At 44.1% G+C, this 19,684-nt stretch overlaps 1 pseudogene; it reads left to right on the top strand.

Annotated features, from left to right (window-relative positions):
- Window positions 1-19,684, top strand: part of LOC120837630 — a 169,188-nt pseudogene that overhangs the window by 28,873 nt on the left and 120,631 nt on the right.

The following is a 19,684-nucleotide window of genomic DNA, read 5'->3' as shown; positions in this document are numbered from 1 at the left end:
AATTATCAAACGCACAGACAATGGACCCTCTTCCAGTAACCTTCTGCGCATGCGTTCACTCCTGCAGTCGCCATTTTCGCGGGACACCGGGACGTGGTGCCCTGCGAAAATGGCGACAGCAATATTGTCAGCATCTATCTTCGCCCGTATTTAGTCTATTTTGACGCTTTGTTTTGTGTTATCGGTAGTAGGGGGTATAAAAAGTACTCCAAACTTACACAACGGCACGATGCCAATGTGTTCTGACGGGCGGAGGCATGTTAGGCTGCTCTTGATTTGTAGTTAGCAGACAACTCCCCAGACGGCGCTCCTTACTCAAAAAGCTCCATCCCAAAAAAAGAAAAAAGCTAAATGCCTCAAAAAAGCACTCATTTTACTAAGCGGAGCGCTGGTGGCACAAAGTGTTTATTTTCATTGTGCTGCAAACACTGAGAAAGCCCCTTGATATGTGTATGCTTGTTTAAGACATTGGTCTCGGGAACACGTGAACGCAACATGCAGCAAAACATAAATCCACTCATTTCCTTTTTTTTTTTTGCAAACTGGTTCTGAATTTGGTTTTTAGGACATACGTGGCCAGCGTGTTTGTTTGGTAATACCATAAAAATATAGTTTGTGCGTGGTGCTATAAATAACCTATATTACTGTATTCTTCAAAAAACTGCGCAACAACACGGCTAGTATGCTGCTGGAAGTGACTCCATGCACAGCGGCAAGAAAGCATCCCGACAAAGCGCAGCCTCCATGGTGCAGCACGAGGGATTGTAGAGATCATGTCATGAAACCTGCTTTAAAATGCACAAGGTCACGCTTCTTTTACAAATCTCGATATTTCTGATCATATTCAATTCAATTCTTTAAGTGTTTTCCAGGCGATCAATAGAACGTCTGCTGGGCTCAAATATACATTTGTTCAATGCGGTTCGTTCATTATACGGACGTAATGGGTTTATAACCTGTCATTTGCTGATCATCTTGCTCATAATTCGGACATGAGCCAACGCTTTTTACCGAGTGCGCGTCCGAAGTATTTACTTACAAGGACATTCAAGATGCACTCCGCGAGCCCTCAGTTGCCGGTGTTCTGCGGTGACGGAGGTGCCTGGCTTTAACAGAAATGAGGTTGTATGTACCGGTGATGCCGTAAGGACCAATACATTGGGTAAGCCTTGCAAAATTCGAATTCCAATCGAACATACCTCAAACTGGGCATGCGAACGCAGTTTTACAAAATGTTTTATGTCACTTCTCTTTTTTTTAGAGAGCTCAAGTGGGAGGTGGTGAAATAATAAAAATAGTGCAAAAATGGCGGCCTTGCAATTTCTTTGTCCTATACTGGATGTTCGTCGTTTGCACACTGGTTCGTAAGCTTCGCATTCGGCGTCGACAAAGCTAACTTCGCATCAAAATACAATTAACGGGGTAATAGCGAACCGTTCAAATTGACATTCTCCGTCTCTCCTCAAAACCACCGTCCAACCGACCTCTCACCGCCTCAAACAGGGTCCAGGACAAGGAGCACGAATACAGACCATGTTTCGTTTTACGTTCTTTTACGAAGGGCACACATGGACAACCTTTCGTGCCGGAGTCAGACTGAAGACTGACGTCTCGTTACCAAAGCTACCCGACCAAAAAGAACTGCGTCGCGTTAGGTTTCAGCTTCAGAACGTGAGCACCTTCGAGAGATCCCAGTCCTTGAAACAGGTGAGAGAACTCTTTCTTCGGTTCGCAAGCTTTGTTCGCAGTCATGCAGATTTGAGGGCAAAGCCGAAATTTTTCGATAGCTGGCTTACCCAAGAGAGGTTTGCGAAGTCCTTTCACGATGTAAACTTCTTCGAGTGCTTGTTGCCCACGGCAGTTGAGCTTCATCCGAGCTGATCCCATGACTTTAAGGGGTCGTCCGTCTGGACCATGAAGTCGGCGTTGGGGCTCGGAGAGCTTGTGGCACTTTGCGAAGACCTTTTGAAAGATGGCAGCTGGTAACACCGTTTCATCTGCTCCAGTGTCTATTCGGAAAACAACAGGAGTTTCGTCGACGAATATCTCGATGTCCCATTTTGCTGTTTGAGGAGAAGCTGCAGCTCCTACGAATCCTTGTTCGTGTACGAGGGAGTTCACGGTAGTTGTAGATTTGCAGACTGTTGCAAAATGTCCCTTTTTCTTACACCTGTTGCAGCCTGCGTTCTTCGCCGGACACACACTCCTCGGGTGAGCTTCTCGACCACACCAACGGCACGGTTTGCCTTTTGGTTTGGGTGTCGCGGTCTTCTTAGTAGGAGTTCGAACATTTAAACGTTCAATTCCACGCTGAGCAGGTCCTGCTGCTGTACTATTTTTGGCTGCTATACGGTCAACGTTGGCATCCTTTTCTTTTGTCGGTCGGAGTTCCACTTGTTGCTTCTTAATCACTTCCGATTGTCGCGCAGCAGCGATGGCCTTCTGAAGGTCCAGATCAGGATCCAGTTGAAGTTTTTCTGAAGTCCTGCTGTCCCGAAGACCAACAATCAGCCTGTCGCGGATCAATTCTTCCTTCAGTGGTCCATAGTTGCACGTAGTGGCTAATCCATGGAGAGCAGTGACGTACTCCTCGACGGTTTCCGTCTCCAGTTGCGATCTTGTGTTGAACATGGCTCTCTCGTACACCACGTTTCGACGAGGAATGAAGTAACGTTCGAAGTTCTCCATCACCTTGTCGAAGTCTTGAGCCTCGGTGTCGGACAGCTTGAAGGTCTGTAAGACGTCTTCAGCTTGTGGTCCCATGATGTAAATGAGAGCGTCGACTTGGTGTGATGATGGTTGAGATGCCAGTCCTGATGCACTGTGGAAGCGCTTGAATCTCTTCTTCCACGCCGGCCATTCGTTAGGTGTTGTAAAGCTGAAGGCTTCGGGTGGCGAGATGCGAAAAGTTGCCGTTACCGTTTGTTCGGTAGCACCATTGTCGGCAGAAGTTGAGGGATTGTCCATTGTTCCTTCGTTTGTAGTCGATCCTGCGCTTTACTAATTATTAGTAGACTCGCGGAGCGATCCTGCGCTTTACCAATCATTAGCAGACTCGCGGATCGATCCCACTTCTGACACCATATTTCGTTTTACGTTCTTTTACGAAGGGCACACATGGACAACCTTTCGTGCCGGAGTCAGACTGAAGACTGACGTCTCGTTTATTAAATCTAAAACGAAATAAAAGAAAGGCGCCTCTGGTACGGGGCGCTCAGGTTACGCGCGAAGCGGACGAACGGATGTTTAGATCTCGGGCTGCGCGCGAACGGTTCTTCTCGGTCGCCTTGTACTTTGGAGCTCGCTAGCGTCGGCGCGTCGGCGACCTCCATAACAGACCAGACAGCTGAGACGTGCAGAAGCCAAAACCTAAGTAGCAGCTAGCACCCAGCTCTCCTTCTCGGTGGCCATCACAGCAACAGTTGTACCTCGTCTGGCGCGGGACTGTCTTTTTGCAAGTCTAGTCAGTTCGGTCATGTGCCAAGAGCGGTCACAATAGTCTACTTCACCTTACGATGGACCACAACAGAGAGAACGAGAGCCGTCGAAATAAATCCAGTGCCTTCTGAGTGTCGCATGACCCTGGGGCAACGCGCCGTGCGTGTAGTCCTGCTCAGGATTGCCTGGGGTGACTCGTAGCGTCCGTAGCGGTCCATCACAAGGTGAAACAAAGTATGTAGAGACTAAAGTCAAAGGAAATGAGCGGGAATCTGCTCGTTTGCTTGTAACCCTAACCCACTTGAATGTAAAACATAAAACAAGCATCGGAACAAAAACCAACGGCGGACTTGCACGTAAAATAGCAGTATAAAAAAACAAGCGTCGGAGCAAAGCGCAAGAGAAGAGAGAAGTGAATCTACCTTTGTTTTAATGCCGAAGTAAACCCACCTTTCGCACTTCGAAGGAGTGCGCGCAATTGAACATGGTGTGTTGTTTAGCGGGTTGGCCGCCCGCTAAACAACACTCCTCAAACTATAAGAAAACAATAAACGATCATCTTTCGGCGGCGCGTCAGTCAACGAGTTATGATAGTTCTGCGAGTTATAAGTCAGCCCCGCTCCCAAATCTCAGTACATCTGCGCGCGTGCACTCTCCATGCCGTTGCAAAAAAGAAAAAGGACGATAAGGAGCCATGCATGGCTGTTTCTTTCATTGCCGTTTCTTTCGTTTCTTTTCCTTGGTGCTTGGTTTCTTGTTTCGCTCTCATGTAACGCCAGTGGCCAGTGAAGCTCGTGGTCGCCTGCGCGTCTGTAAAAGACCCCCCCCCCCTCTGCTCTTTGCTTTGATGCTTGTTTTTTGTATTGCATTTTTGCCTCTAAGTCTGTTAAGACTCCACGCGGGCTGGCAGTTTCCCGCCCATTTTATTTCTGAGAAACTGACCAGCTGACTGGCTCAGTTTAGCTGACCATAAACCCTAAACAAAAAAAAAAAAAGAAAGAAAGAAAGGGAGAGTTGGGTTTATTCTATTTTCATTCCACTCCATTCCGGGCAAAAGGCATCTAATTCCATTCCCATTCCGTTCCGGGGTCACGAAAACGCGGAATGATCCCGGCATCATTCCAACTCAGGAGTGGGAACTCCTCAACACTGCTTTGCACACCATTTGTTTAAAGGGCTACAGATTTGCCTAACAGGAGACAAGCGTTCGAATAAAACTGCAGCTAGTTACTCACATGTCCACTTTCTGTGGTGTCTGCAAGCGTTGGGAACGTATCCACAAGGCACTTTGCAGCCTTCTCATACAGTTTATCTGAGTACCTGCCAAATAAAAAAGTACATACATACAATCAAAAAAAATCTCAATGCAAACTTGCACTAATTACAATTCACTATGAGGGATTTATATAACTGACAAAAATTGTATTTCTGCTACTACTACAAATATAACTTATGAGCATGGCAAGACCTTTCAAAAAAGATTCCAAAGACACCAGAAGGTCTTCCAAACGCCTACTGGAAATGAGTTCAAAATTTTCAATTACAATAACCCCCAAGGTTGTGTCAAGCTGGAGACCTATCTGTGACCATGTACTAGATGTAAAAAAAGACCATGTAAATAGACATTAGAGGTAAAAATATTATGTTTAAACACATACTACATAAACCGATCTTGAAAATAAAGCAATATATGTTGTTCAATGCATCTGAGTATTGCTCCCTGATTTTAGGTATCACTCCCTCCAGATTTCTTCTACTTCAAAGCAACTGGATCTACAACAGCCCATTCACTATATGGACATGTGGAGAGAGACAGATAAGACAAAAAGGAAGACAAGACGGAGAAGTTAACCTCGAGTACTCAGTCCCGGTTCGCTACTCTGTTCTGGGCGAGAGAGATGTTTTGGACATTGCCACTCTGCCTACTTGTCTTGCCAAGAAATGTATTCAGGGAGGGAAACTGGAAACTGTTCTTTATGTCCACAGCAGTGACTTACAGTAAAAGATGTATATACATCCTTGCATATCACCTAGCCAACCGCCATCGTTTTGGGTAAAACCAGTTTTCCCAAGATTTGTAGCCATAAAAATTTGATGGCACAAGCGAAGCACATGCAGCTGCAGCATGCGTGATTGCAGTGGCTTCCCGCTCGAATCAATCCACCGGGGGCACCATAGATCATTGAACATTGAACATCGAGCATTGAACAAAGAACCCTATGTGAAGGAACTTCTCCAAAGAATGGTACCTCGATTTTAAATTTTACGAAATTTCTCCAAACTTTCTGGATGTTTCACATCTCTCCCGTATTCAGGAGAATGCAAAGATATTTCTCATTGAATGTATCACTCATTTTAAACTAAGTAGTTAAATTCAAGTTTACTCGTTGATTGGGTCATTTTTTTGCATCAACTAAGTCGAACCTGACGGACCAACAAAGTAAAATCCCACATGACCTCAAAAGGTTAAAGATTGGCAACTGGCTTCAGCAACGTGCTTAGCAGTTCAAGCCACCTATCGTGAGCCTTCTAGGAGTTCTCAGACTTTGACCCATCACTCAAAGTGGACTTACATTTTCACTGCCATAAATATGTACTCACGCCCCCACAGCTTCAATAAATGTAAGCGTACAAAGAAAAACCCCCTGTCCCTCCACACCTCAAAAGAATAAACAAGAATATTGAAAGCATATTAATTTCGGTTTTTTGAACAGCTGTCTGAATATGTAAATGTAACAAGCAAACCAAAACATGCATATTTGCTGATTTGAGTTGTTATAAAGTAGGAGTAAATTTAGACCAACTTTTACTTACATATCATACAGACACAGATCGTGGTAGATCCACTGAATAAGTCTGCTTCTGCAAGCCACATAGTGGCCTTTAGTATGCTTCTGCATTGCCTGCGTGATGTCAAGTGGCACGGGAGGAAGCTTGTACTCCGACGATTCTATGGACGGAGCTCTGGACGTTCCAGGGTCATCTTGGATGATGACGTACATGATCCTAGATACATGAAATGAAGTGGCAAGATTGCTTCCATCAAAATAGTTAACCATTTACAATATAAGCATGCCCTCGATTTAAATATTTCTTAAAGGAGTATAGACGCTATGGGTCGTATCTTGTTTACTAAGAAATGTGCACACTGCATCACAATTAATGACATATAACTTAGAACTTCCCAAGACACAGTAAATAATTTGTAACTGCATTAATTGTACCCAATGGTCTCAATTTCTATTGCTGGGAGGCAGGATCTTGGGATGATGTCACAGATCAGTCCGGGCCTAAAAGATTTGGATGCAGAGGCAGAGGCATTCACGGTTGCAGCACATTGAGTGTACATATCACAAAACAGGCGCACATCCCTAAGACACCAGAGTTGTAGAAGCAGCACCATCAACGGTGTGTAGTGTCTAGGACTAGTTGTGTGCCAGGTGCCAAGTGTCTGCCTGAACGAACTTTCGCATTGATGCCTTAGCAACATCTCCGTCAGCGTTTCCAGTTCATCAGCCCTGCCTTTTAGAAGTCGCATTCTTACGTAATGCCTTTCATTGAGATGTCCACGTCAAAGTGCAGTCTCTGAGGCGTTTGTGACATCCACCTTGACATTCTCAGATTACCGGTTGTGTGGTTTAGACGTAGCACTCTTCATAGATGTAACCATGTGCTAAAATGAGGGCAGACAAAGCAACTGCTATGTCAATACTTTAGGAACCCATCTGGCCGCCATAATAATATGTTTAACTGACCTGTGGTGTCACCTCAACCTCCTGGCTCCCAGCAATAAAAATAAAAACCACTAGGCAGAAACAATGTACTACTAAATTATTTGCAATGTCTTGGCACAAGTTGCACGCCAGGATAAGCGACGTCATATGCATCGCTTTGAGTAAAAATGCAACCCGAGAAATTGGTGTCTCCCTCGTTTAACAGTAGGCCCGACCCCACCATCTAGTTTTGCTAAGCCACCGATAAAACGATTTTTATTATGTGAACTTCAGTCTTTCTGTACGTACAACATTGCTGTGGGCCTGTGCACGCAGTGCTTGAGATAGCACAACATGTCTTGTTCACCGCTTCCTTCCTCCTGAGAACAAAAGCTATAGCAGCGCAATAAATGCACCAAATGAATCGTGAGATTGATCTAATAGGCCCAGATATGCTAGATGTAAAAAAAGAGGCAAAAGCATCAAGAGTGTCCTATGAATCAGCAGCGCTGTCGTGCAAAATGTACAGAAAACTGACGTGGTGGCGCCGATGCCGTTCGCTTTGGAAAGACTTGCCACTATCAGGTTCATTGAGTCTCAAATTGACTGACACGAGAGTAGGAAACATGGGCATGTTTGTATTTTTCTTGGCTGCATCAGTGTTCTGTACTGCCTCAAAATTTTTCTCACATGCATCTTCCTCGTGAAGCTCTCTATACTTTATCAACAAACTCAATGCTCATGACTAGCAAACCTGTGCGATGTGAATCCAACGTTCTGTGTGCATCTTTGGCGCGCTACAACGAAGGCCAATTAAATATTCTCGTGGAAATGGGAACTCCCGAACAAAGCAAGCTGAAATGTCTGCTATCCCAACTCGTCGCATATTACAAGATACATCTTCCTACAAAACTTGAAAGTATAAAACAGGGAGGACGAGGACGGGAACAGGACATGTTTCATTTAGCAACAACATAGAATGGCACAACAATAAAACCGCCCCCCAAGGGTCTCAACGTTCTCAAAGATAGAAAGGAGATACTAGTTATAAAGGAAAGGGAATACACTAATTAGAAAATTTTGAAAAGCACATCAGTAATCTAGTTATCTCCGATTGCTTAGAAATCAACCTTTGTCATAGTCAGTGATAATGCAGAATTATTGTTTGCAGCCCAAAAAGGGAAAATGTAGTATAAATATAAGAGTTTAAAAAACTATAGCGTCACAACTAGGTGTCAATATTCTAGTCATTTGTTGACGTTTACACGCGGCTTCCCGTTCTTGAAGGTCGGGTTCCGCCGCTCGCTTCGTACGTTTACGTTGAACTTCACGGTCCCGAAGCTCAGGTTCTGCTGCTCGACGTTCTCGAACCGCCGCTGCTTCACGTTGTCGTAGTTCAGCATCCGCCACTCGACGTTGACGAATGGACGCCGCTTCTCGTTGCCGTAGTTCAGGGTCTGCCGCTCGCTTCAAGCGTTTGCGCTCAGCGTCGCGTGCCCTTTGCTGCGCAGCTTTGTCTTCAGTGGACGTAGCGCTGCTGTTAGTTTGTGGGCTGGTGCTGACGCTTGCTTGCGCCAACCCACTAACTGACGGGACTGTTGCTTCCATCACACTTCATCGGAAGGACGGAGTGAAGTGGAGTCAACAGCGGTGAACTGAACGCGCGGAGCGCGCTACCGCTTATTATATTCACACTTGAAGGAGAGGAGACTAGAGGAGGAGAGTTGCGCATGCGCGCGCGGTGTGAGTAGAAGCGAACGCACAAGAAGTGCACGCAGCTGGTAGAGAGAGAGAGAGCGGAGAGAGTAACGCGCAGCTGTTTTAAAGAGGGAAGGAGGAGAGTGGCGCATGCGTAGTGTGAGTGCGGACTACGACGCCGCGGGACATAGACCCGAGCAAGAGATTCTCCGCATCTAAAAATTTTAGAGAACAGGCTTACCTGACAGAAAAGTAAAAAGAAAAACAGCAACTGGTATTCTTTATCTACGGCGCCTGTCTGCAAAGAACGCACTTGGACTGGCGCAATAACCGACAAATGGCAGCATCAGCCCTTGCAGCTCACGCGGCAGCTCAGTAACCGCCCGGTCGTGCCAAAAGCAGCCGGCATGTAGCTGAAACTACTCGACCAACCATCGGCTTCATTTTTTTCAGCGTGCATTTTTTGTATGCCATTAGAAACAAAACAGAAATTCTGCACTGGCCATTATAGAACCGAAAAATCGCACACCGCTTATCATTCGAAACTCCCGTACGCTTAGGCGGGACGGGGGGCTACTGAGCTGCCGTAAGCCACCGGGGCCGCTGCCGCCGTCTGTCGATTATTGCACCAGTCAGACAGAGGGTGCGCGGTTAGCAGATAGGGCGTAGGTAGAGCTTATCTGTTATCTCTTTTAGAGCGCAACTCTTAGGCGCCCGTTTTTGCGTTTCACGGCGTCGCAGTCGGCGTAACCGCCCCGTTGAACTTAGCGGGAAATTCAATTGGTGTTGAGGTAACGTGACGTCAATTTACCCGCTAAATCTAGCGGCGAAACTGAATTTGTTTACCCGTGACGTGACACGAAGTCATCTGACGTAATATTAACGGTGACACTGAATTGGTTTTGTTTAGTAGATATGGTGTGTATATTATGTTTACCAGTAATTGTGCGCACCAGAAGTTTTACTGTAAAATAGGCTATCCTTATTTTATATTATACGTGTCGAAAGTATTTGATGGGGCATCAAGATTACTTTTAAAAAGTTCACCAGGATATCTCTGCCTTTTAGGACGTATCTACATGGGGAACCCAAAAGTAACCGGAATAATTTTCTGGACGGCGGGCCGTTCGTAGTGCCAGCTTCCGCCACTAGCAACGCTAAGCGTAACGCTTCAGGGTCAGTTTTCTGACCGGCTTTGTCTGCTAAAATGTTCCCTTTAGCACTTAAAAACCATTTCTCGTTTCATTACTTTTTTTTAACAATATCTGATATGAAGGACCAGCGCGCAACCACAATATTTTTTTTTTTAGGGAAAACGGTGGCGAGACTTTTGTAATATTTCATACAGCTTACAGAAAAGGTGCTATTAAGATATCGCAAGTCTACGAGTGGTTTTTGTCGGTTCAAGGCGGGTGAATATTGATCAATGACCAAGCTCGTTCAGTGAGACCCTCTACCTCCTCAACTAATCGAAACATCGAAAAATTTGGGAATTGTTCCCTACGAGTTTGTTGCTACTGGTGAAACTGTTACCAGGTGTCTTACCTGGGAGTTTGCGAAACGTGCACTACTTGGCGAGGCAGAAATGCCCTGTTTCAAGGGGGAGGAGGAAGTGGTGGGACCATCACGAACAATGCCCCGCCACACACTGCCTTGTCAGTTCAACAATGTTTTGAAAAATTAAATGCCACCGTCCCTCCCTCCCCCCTTCGCATGCATCGGATCTCGGCCCGTGTGACTTTTTTTTTATTCGCCCATATGAAAAGCGTCCGAAAAGGAGAACGTTTTAACGTGAAAGGATGTTTGGCTCGTTGTTCGGATTTCGTAAAGCCAGATTAAGTGAAGCCGGATAAAGTTTCCCCGTTAGCTTTAACGGGAAAATTGACGTAACCTGGCCTCAACACCAATTCAGTTTCGCCGCTAAATGTAAAAGAAAAATGATGTCACGACTGACGTCACGGCTGTCACGTGGCCTCCGCAGAAATTTAGTTTCCCCGCTAGATTTAGTAGCAAATTGACTTTACGTGACCACAAAAATAAAGGGTCCCCGCTAAATTTAGCTTGGAAATTTATGAAACATGACGTTGTGTTACGTCGCCTACACACAAATTCAGTGTCCTTCTTAACTCAGCGCAATAATTGACATCATGCGACATAAATGTCAGGGACCTATACACAAATTCAGTGTCCCCGCTAGGTTTAGTGGGAATACTGACGTCTCGTGATCTAAAGAAGTTCAGTTTCCCTGCTGAATTCGGTAGGGAAATTGACGTCACGACATACGATTTCTCGTGTCCTCAACACAAAATCAATTTCCCCGCTAGCTTTAGCGGAAAAATTGACATCACGTGACGTTTAAACCATTTCGATTTCCACGTTAAATTCAGTGTGGAAATTGATGTCATATGCCTTCATGTCACGTGGTTTGTTGTTGCTGACCTCGTGAAGCCGGTTTGAGTGAAGCAGGATTAAGTTTCCCTGATAGATTTAACGGGAAAATTGACGTCATGTGACACATCATAAATGCAGTTTCCCCGTTAAATTGAGCGGGAAAGTTACGTCACGACTTCGTTTCACGTGACGTATACACAAATTTGGTTTCCCGCTAAATTTAGCGGAAAAACTGGCGTCATAACTTTAGTTTCCTCGCTAAATTTAGCAGGAAAAATGATGCCACATCACTTCGTGTCACATAACCTATAAACAAATTCAGTTTCCCCGCTAACTTTAGCAGATAAATTGATATCAGGTGACATGATGTCACGTGAACAAAACATAAATGCAGTTTACCCGCTAGATTTAACGGCAAAATTGACATTACGTGATTTCAACGCCAATTCAATTTCCTCGCTAGATTTAACGGATATACTGACGTCGCATGACCTACACAAATGATGTTTCCCCGCTAAATTTAGCGAGGAAATTGACGTCACGTGACGTATACACAAATTCAGCTTCCCCGCAAAATGTTGCGGGGTGTCTACATTGCGCCACGAGCTGCCGCTGTCTCGAAGCGCTTGTGATGCTAGAACGCTCCACGTATCCAGCAGAATTGCCTATCAATTCCCCAAACATTTCTTTGAGTGTGGAATGCCCTTCGAAATATACATTTCAAAAACGAGAAAAGATTTTAAAGCGCTTAGGGAAAAATTTGCAACATGCCGCTATAACCTTAGCATACGAAGCCGGTTGGCAAACTGAATCTTATGGGGTGCCACGAAGCGCTGCTAGCGGCGGAAGCTGGTACTACGAACGTCCCACCCTCCAGAAATGAATTCCGCTTACTTTGGCTCCCTTTTCGTATTTTTATGCTACTAAGGTTTGTGCCTAATTATCCGTGGTGCGTGTGGAATTCCGTTTAAATAATAATGTTTGGGCTTTGCAGCTACATTCTGTGCCTATTTAATTTTTGGGAAAATAAGAGAGCAATATGTATTCACTGCGCTCCAGTTATATTTTATCTACTTAGCGTAGTTAACAAAATGACTGAACCATATTGCATTACTTTTAATTTATTACTGCGTCTTCCTCGATGCAATAAAAATTAAAATGTGAATATTCCAGGTTATTTTGAAAGTATTTATACTTTGGAAGGTGTTTAAATTTAGATGTTAGATTATATTTTCACCTGGTCCTAACTGTACGAATAAATGAAAATAAAATCGACTTCTACAAACCCCTAACGCATAAAAAATATCAAGGCCCTCGCCATTTTCAGAAGATCGACAGGGTGCACAAATCCTGTTTTCAAAGTAATTGCAACAGCTGAATTATGAAGAAGCCACTACGACTAAAATTATAACGAGCCAATTAATTTTCATTTCTTATATGCGCAGCCCCTTTTCCTGACTACGTCGTGTATCCAAGGCTTCTTGAGGCAAGAGGACTGAACGGTGAAAAGTTGCTCTACATTCAAGAGAACATAATTCTCAGGATGGAGAAAAGTTCAGTGCTCGCAGACAACTTAATATTTCGCGAAACCATTGATGGAACAACAGTCGACACATTTGTGAGTTTCATCTTTTATAAAATATACTACGTCTATATAAATTAAGCTAAGATCTAGTATTTTTTTCAGGGTCATATCTACATTTTCATATATATACGTATAGCTGCGTTACTCACCACCAAGCGCTGGAGTAAAACGCTAAAAAATTTGATCAAGAGAAGTACATACAGCATGTCAACATGGTGTCCGTAAAACTAGTATTTTTAGATGATGTATACGATGGCTTTTCTAGTGCCAGCGATTTGTTTCTTTTCATTCCAGAGCCTAAGTAGCACTATCCAACATGAGCGGGTTTTGTTGCACAAAATAAAGTTTTCTGTGACCGTAATTTAGTGGAGCCCGGAGCTACTATTTTATACCGAAGAATATATGTGCTTACTTTGTGTATACAAAGTAAGCACAATCCAGCCGTAAGTGCGATTTTTTAAATAAATATTGTAGAATGGTAAAGCAGCAATGCATACAGTCAGCAATATAGTTTCGGGTCTAAGATTCATTAACATTGCAGAACGGAAAGTAAATACAAAAATCTGCCGAAGGCTTTTTCGGAATAGCAAATGTTTTCTCCTTTTTGGGTTTAAGTTTTTTAACTAGGCAGAACAAGCATAGAAACGGACTTCTGCAAACAGGGTGCACTTATAAATAGCTGATATGGCACTGCCACTTGCACGACCGAGTCTAAAAAAAAGAGGAAGAAAAAAAGCGCATTTGTCTTCCACACAAAGAAGAGATTTTCATCACTGCATCTATGCTTCCTTAATTTACCGTTTGTTGTTGTTTTCTTAACCTTCCAGTCCCAATTATCACCGCACTTACTGTCACGTGAAGGCACAGGGTCTAATCCCTATCTGTCGAGTTCTATTAATTTGGATGTTTTCCTTTAAAAAAAAAGGTTGTGATTTTCAAAACTTATGGTTGGTCCTTGTCTGCAATGTTTGAGATCATGGAGTACGCATACAATCAGCCGTATATCAATCAATCGATTTATTTCCTCTCCATCTGAGAGGGGAAGGCAGGGAAAAAAGCAGCATGTCGCTACTTGACGAAGCCCCCGCCTCCCCTTTACATCCGCAGAAGAAACACAACATATGAGTGAAAAAACAATGCAACATATATAAAAACAGATAATCGAGCGCTTACACAGGACAGTAGTGTCAATTATATACAGCGCGAAAGAGTTAAACAAGGTAAACATAATTCAGAGTAGCACACGCTTGCTCCAAGAGTTTAGTAATGAGCACATGCACTACAATGCACATTGACTTTGAAAAATATATACGCAACTGCCTCTGCACCTTCAAAACATGACAACACCTATTCAATAGATCACTCAAATAGGTCACGAATTTCCTTTTTGCTTGTGTTGGCCACGGAAATTCCCTTTGCCTCAAGGTTGTTTAAACTTCTTGGGAGAGTAAAAGCCAGTCTCTGGTCACCATAAGTAGTTCTGGAGCGCGGTGCGGCCCAGTTTTGCGAATGACGAGTGCTGTATGTTGCGTCTCGCGACTCCAAACCTGAGACTGAATTAAAAACGCTAATAGGGTTGTTTAATGATCTTTTATATTACATCAAAAGCTTGTAACTATAGTAATTGGTGATTTTTAACGTGTCAAGCTTTTTAAACAAAGATTTTGTGGAGTGATCATACGCTACATTACATATTATTCGTATTGCCCTCTTTTGCATTATAAAAAGTCTCTGAACGTTCGTTTTCGTAGTGGTACCCCAAACCAGGAAACAATAATCGAAATATGAGCAGAACAGGGAGTGATATAAAAGCAGCATTATCGAGGGGGGTAAGATATTACTGTATTTATATAAAACGCCTACAACCTTCGAGAGCTTTATGGTTGTGTCCTGCACCGTCTCATCCCACAGCATATGTTCATTAAAAGTTACGCCAAGCACCTTAGCATTTTTTACAATTTTCACATCTCGTGAGGCAAAAGAGAGCCCTCCCGGCAGGCTGCTGGTGCAGCTTGTATTTTTTGCGCGGAAAATAATTGACTTAGTTTTTGAAACATTTATTGTTAATGAATTTGCGGTGGTCCAAACGTTTAGACTCTGCAAGAATTGATTTGCTTTTCTTATAATGACGTCAATGTTAGTTCCAGAGAAAAACAAACTTGTATCATCTGCGTATATTATGTAGTTGACGCTATCATCTAAGTTCACTATGTAATTTATAAAAAGATTGAAGAGAAGGGCCCGAGAATACTCCCTTGCGGTACACCTGTCTTTATTTGGCGCATGTTTGAACGCTCCCCGTCAATTTCAACGTACTGATAACGGTCTCGCAAATAGCTTTCGATTAGGGTCAGGGCAACACCCCTGATGCCACAAAGGTCCAGTTTCTGCAGTAAAGTTTTATGATTAAGGCGATCGAATGCCTTCGAAAAATCGATAAATATGCTTAATGTTAGCAGTTCGTTTTCGATGTTTGTAAGTATCATTTCTTTCTGTTTTAGTAGCGCCAACTCTGTCGAGTACCCCTTTCGGAAACCGAGTTGACAAGGGGTAATAATTGAGTGTTTTTCACAGAAAGCATATAGCCTCATGTGCATAATTTTTTCTAGTCCTTTGGAGAATACCGGCCATACAGACACAGGCCTGTAATTACCCACGTTGTTCTTATCCCCTGCCTTGTGGAGGACGGACACCTTGGCCACTTGCATTCTTTTAGGAAACACCCCATCCTGAAGGGCGAGGTTATAAATGTGGGTCAAACAAGGGGCGATAGAATGAATTACACGCTTTACAGGCCCGATCTGAATGCCATGCACGTCGTTACTTTTACTGTTTCTAAAATTGTTATATACTGATATCAATTCACTGTCGTCAGTAGGCAGAAGAAAAACACTCTCCAAAATCTTATCGACTAGGTCACAAGCATTGACAGAGTGAGCGCTGTCAACTAAGTCCACAAAATGATTATTGAACCTGTCAGCCAACGCGGCGCCAGTTATGCACTCGCCGTTTACAGTAATCGTTTTAATTGAGTCACTACGAGAGTGAGGTTTTACTAACATGTTCACTTTTTTCCACATGACATCCGTTCTAGATTCACCCTGAAACATATCGTAATGGTATGTACGCTTTGACTTGCGAATAGCGCTAGTCACCATGTTCCTTTGAATTTTAAATTCGCGGAGGACGCCCAAATCTCTAGTGTGCAGAAATTTATTATAGAGCGCATTCTTTCGATTCATCATTCTAATTATCTCCGAAGTAACCCACGGCTTGCGTGATTTCTTATGCACTCGACACTTCTTGTAGGGAAAGCACCGGTCATAGATATTTGTAAACGTTTCAAGAAAGAGATCATATGCCTGGTCAGCTGAGTCACAGGAAAAAACCGCACTCCAGTTTGTAAGTTGTATTTCCTCTTCAAAATAGTTTAGTCTTCTTGAACTTATATCTCTGTGAAAAGTGTAATTTGTGTTCGAAGACTTTTTTGACCGAATTTTTAGATCGGCAAACAAATAAATTGGCAGGTGGTCACTGATTGTGGCCCCAATGACACCAGCAGTTAGGCGTGAATCATCAATATTTGTTATGAACAAGTCTAGAAGCGTTGCATTCGTATTATTTGCCCGAGTTGGTTGGGATATTGGACAAAAGAAACCGTAGGAATTACACAATGACAAAAACCGCAATTGTCGCGGAGATGACGTCATCATATCAATATTAAAATCTCCGCCCAAGTAGAAGGTGACATTGTTTTCACCCATGAACATAAAGAGTTTTTCAATGAATTCCAAAAACAAGTCTATATCACCATTTGGTGGACGATACATAACAGATAATATAGATTTTGAACTTTCTAAAGTCAGAATTTCAAAATCATTTGTAACAGTAGTCAACTGATCAATGACCGTACATTCGAAAGCTGTTTTTGCGTAAATACAAACACCACCCCCGCGCTTTAAACCGCGATCCATCCAAAGGGTCCATCGTCTCATCAGAACGGCACCAATCTCGGTTAACATAAGCAAATCAAAAGAGAAACCAAAATCGTCTAAAAAAATATTCAACTCATCAAACTTGTTCCGTGCTGATTGAATGTTTAAATGAAACAGAGAAAGGGGAGTAGTAGAGAGGGCGCTGAATTTTCGCCCTACTTCGTTGGGCAGTGGGTACACTTTTTTGTTCATGTTATAATGGCAAAAGGACATTGTCTCGATTCGGGTTTAAAATACATCGATTGGTGAATGGCAGACATGTGAAAAAGGTAGGCTCTGACAAACAGGAACATCGCAGACCAAAAAAGAAAAACAAAAAAAGCAGCAAGCAAATAAAGACCAGTAAAAACAGGTTGATGAACGGAGACCGAGACATGACACTCACCAAGCGAACCAGGACCGGTCTTCCCTAATCCCCATCGACGGCAGGACAGTACGGAGAAAGACGAGTAGGAGAGGGAGCCGATGCTCGGGGGCCTATTTGTCCTTGGTTCTTTGTTGCCTGGAACTTTGCCTGATCGGCCCCCTCGTTTCCTTGGAACAGGTTTCTGGTGTAGGACCAAGCTTGGAGCTAACCACCGGAGCGGCTGCCCCCGCTGGCGAAGCGGTCGCCTCCGCTGCTGACTGCGTCGGAGTGGCTGTGTCCTCCGAAGCATCGGCTTTGGTGTGTCGGGTTTCCCTTGTTCACCAGCCTCCGATTCGTCACGAACGTGTGGCTCCGACTTCTCGGCCCCGGGACCCACCACCGCCTCTGCGGCCACTGTCGGCTCAGCCGCTACCGCCGCCGTCACCGCCGTCGGGTTTTGCTCGTTGGTCTCTTCCGTCTCATCGTGGTCCATTAGTTGGATGTTTGCCGGGGTGGTCACCTGCTTTCTTGCCCTGGATGCGTAGGTTGGAGCACAGTCGTCCTCCGTGTGTCCGACTTCCCGGCACAGCCTACACCAAGGAGCCCTGCATTGTCGTCCCATGTGGCCCACCTGCCTGCAGCGCAGGCAAAGAGGCGGCCGGCCAGCCACTGACACAAGGACCGGGTAGCCGGAAACTGTCGCCTGGTGCGGCAGCTCATCCCTGGTCAGCCCGTCGCGAAGCGAGAGAGTAACGATCCTGGTAGAAGTTTCAATCTCGTACTCGCCACCCGGCGCCCGCCACATCTCTCGTCGAATGTCTTTGATCCTGCCGAAGGATCGGAAAACGGCGCTCACCTCTTCGTCGTTCACGTAGGTTGGCAGCCAGTGCACCCGAAGCGATGCCTCGGTCACATTAGGGTCGACGACGACGCATCTCCTTTCCTTCACAGTCAGTTCCCCGAGAGAAGTAAGACGATCCCGTGTTTCCACGTCGTGAAGCGTGCATACCCATACGTGATTCAGCTGAAAGGCGCCAAGAGCCGCCACATTCTTCATCCCGATTGCGGCGTCCAGAGATCTGGCAAAGTCTCCTATCTTGTAAGGTTTGACCCTAGGGTCGCCGTGCAGGAAGACGGTGGTTGCAAGTCGCTTGCCCGATGGGAGAGCCGGGAGGGACATCCTGTATTCCCCTCCCGGCTGGCCAGTCCCATCCAAAGCAGCCGCTCCGTTGATGCTCATATCGTCGTGCGTCTCTCGGGGAGCTTTGAAAAACACGACCGTCCCGTACAACTTTCAGACTCCCTTTAATAATAAAAGTAATAATTTTATTTGACACAAGAATACACATTGAAATTAGCTGGTCCTCGGAAGCAAAATGTTTGTATTTTGAACCAAAGGGGCACCAAAGCACTATTCACCACTATAGAGTATTGTTAGCAAAAAGAGAATAAACAAAACAAATTACGTTATAAAAGAATGACCGCAGTGAAGTAACAATGAATCTTTTGAGAACATATCACACCATTCACGTACTTTTTATCACTGGAACCACGTAATAATTAAGGTCTTATAAATCTTTTTGTACGTCTTAGATTGTTTTGTTTATTTCAGATGTAAAATTCTTTCTGTGGCAGCTTTTACGTTAGCTCTCGTGTCGGCTTGCCACTCTACCAATCACTCCTTCATTATTTTATTTATGAACATAATTTCGCATCCTTAGCCGTTTTGTTACCCGTACTTAACTATTTGTCACTCATAATCCCTGACAATACATGATTTCGCGATTCTATTGACTATTGCCCGGGATGGGCTTTATCATACAAGCTTATAAAAGAGTTACATTTGGGTGAGGGTGCCCTTGATGCCTTCTTCCTACTAAAGGATAAAAGTTGTCATTGAATTGTTTTAAGTCTTAAGTAATGGCTTATTTTATTGACGAATGGTGCAATATAATTATATTAAAGGCATTAATTACAACATTTCATAGAAATTGCAAATCATGGCATTGTTCTGCGGTAGACATCTAAAATGCTCCAAGGGTTGTTTTTATTTTCCTTTGGCAGAATGTTACAGATAACGTCTGGGTTCTGTTAACTATCAAAGTAGGAGCGATCTAAATTAATGTAAGACAGGTGCCTAGAGTGAGGCGAATGCATATCTGAAGTTGAAACAGTAATCTGACGGCTGAAATTTGTGTACTTAAAACTTACTATTTCACGAATGACGAGCGATGAGGCGGCGAATAACTGGAGAAACGAAACGTTTATTGATCCCCAACTTGGATGCCAAAACAAAATAAAAATGAATGACGAATAACAGGCGTCGATGACGGCGTAACGGCAGGATTGAGTGCAGGCGAAAGGGCGACTCGATCCAGTTCGTCCCACGGAGCTCTTTATGTACACGCGTGGGCTTGTGCAACTGTCGGCATAGAAGGTTCGGCGTAGAACATTCTGACCTCGAATAATCAAAGAATTATCGAAAACACCAGAAAGCGACATGTAAAGAAATAACGAA

The sequence above is a fragment of the Ixodes scapularis genome, unplaced genomic scaffold (assembly GCF_016920785.2).
Source record: "Ixodes scapularis isolate PalLabHiFi unplaced genomic scaffold, ASM1692078v2 PGA_scaffold0__279_contigs__length_252992795, whole genome shotgun sequence".
Taxonomy (NCBI): Eukaryota; Metazoa; Arthropoda; class Arachnida; order Ixodida; family Ixodidae; genus Ixodes; species Ixodes scapularis.
Note: the sequence above shows the minus strand (reverse complement) of the source record. Positions and strands in the feature narration are given on the sequence as shown.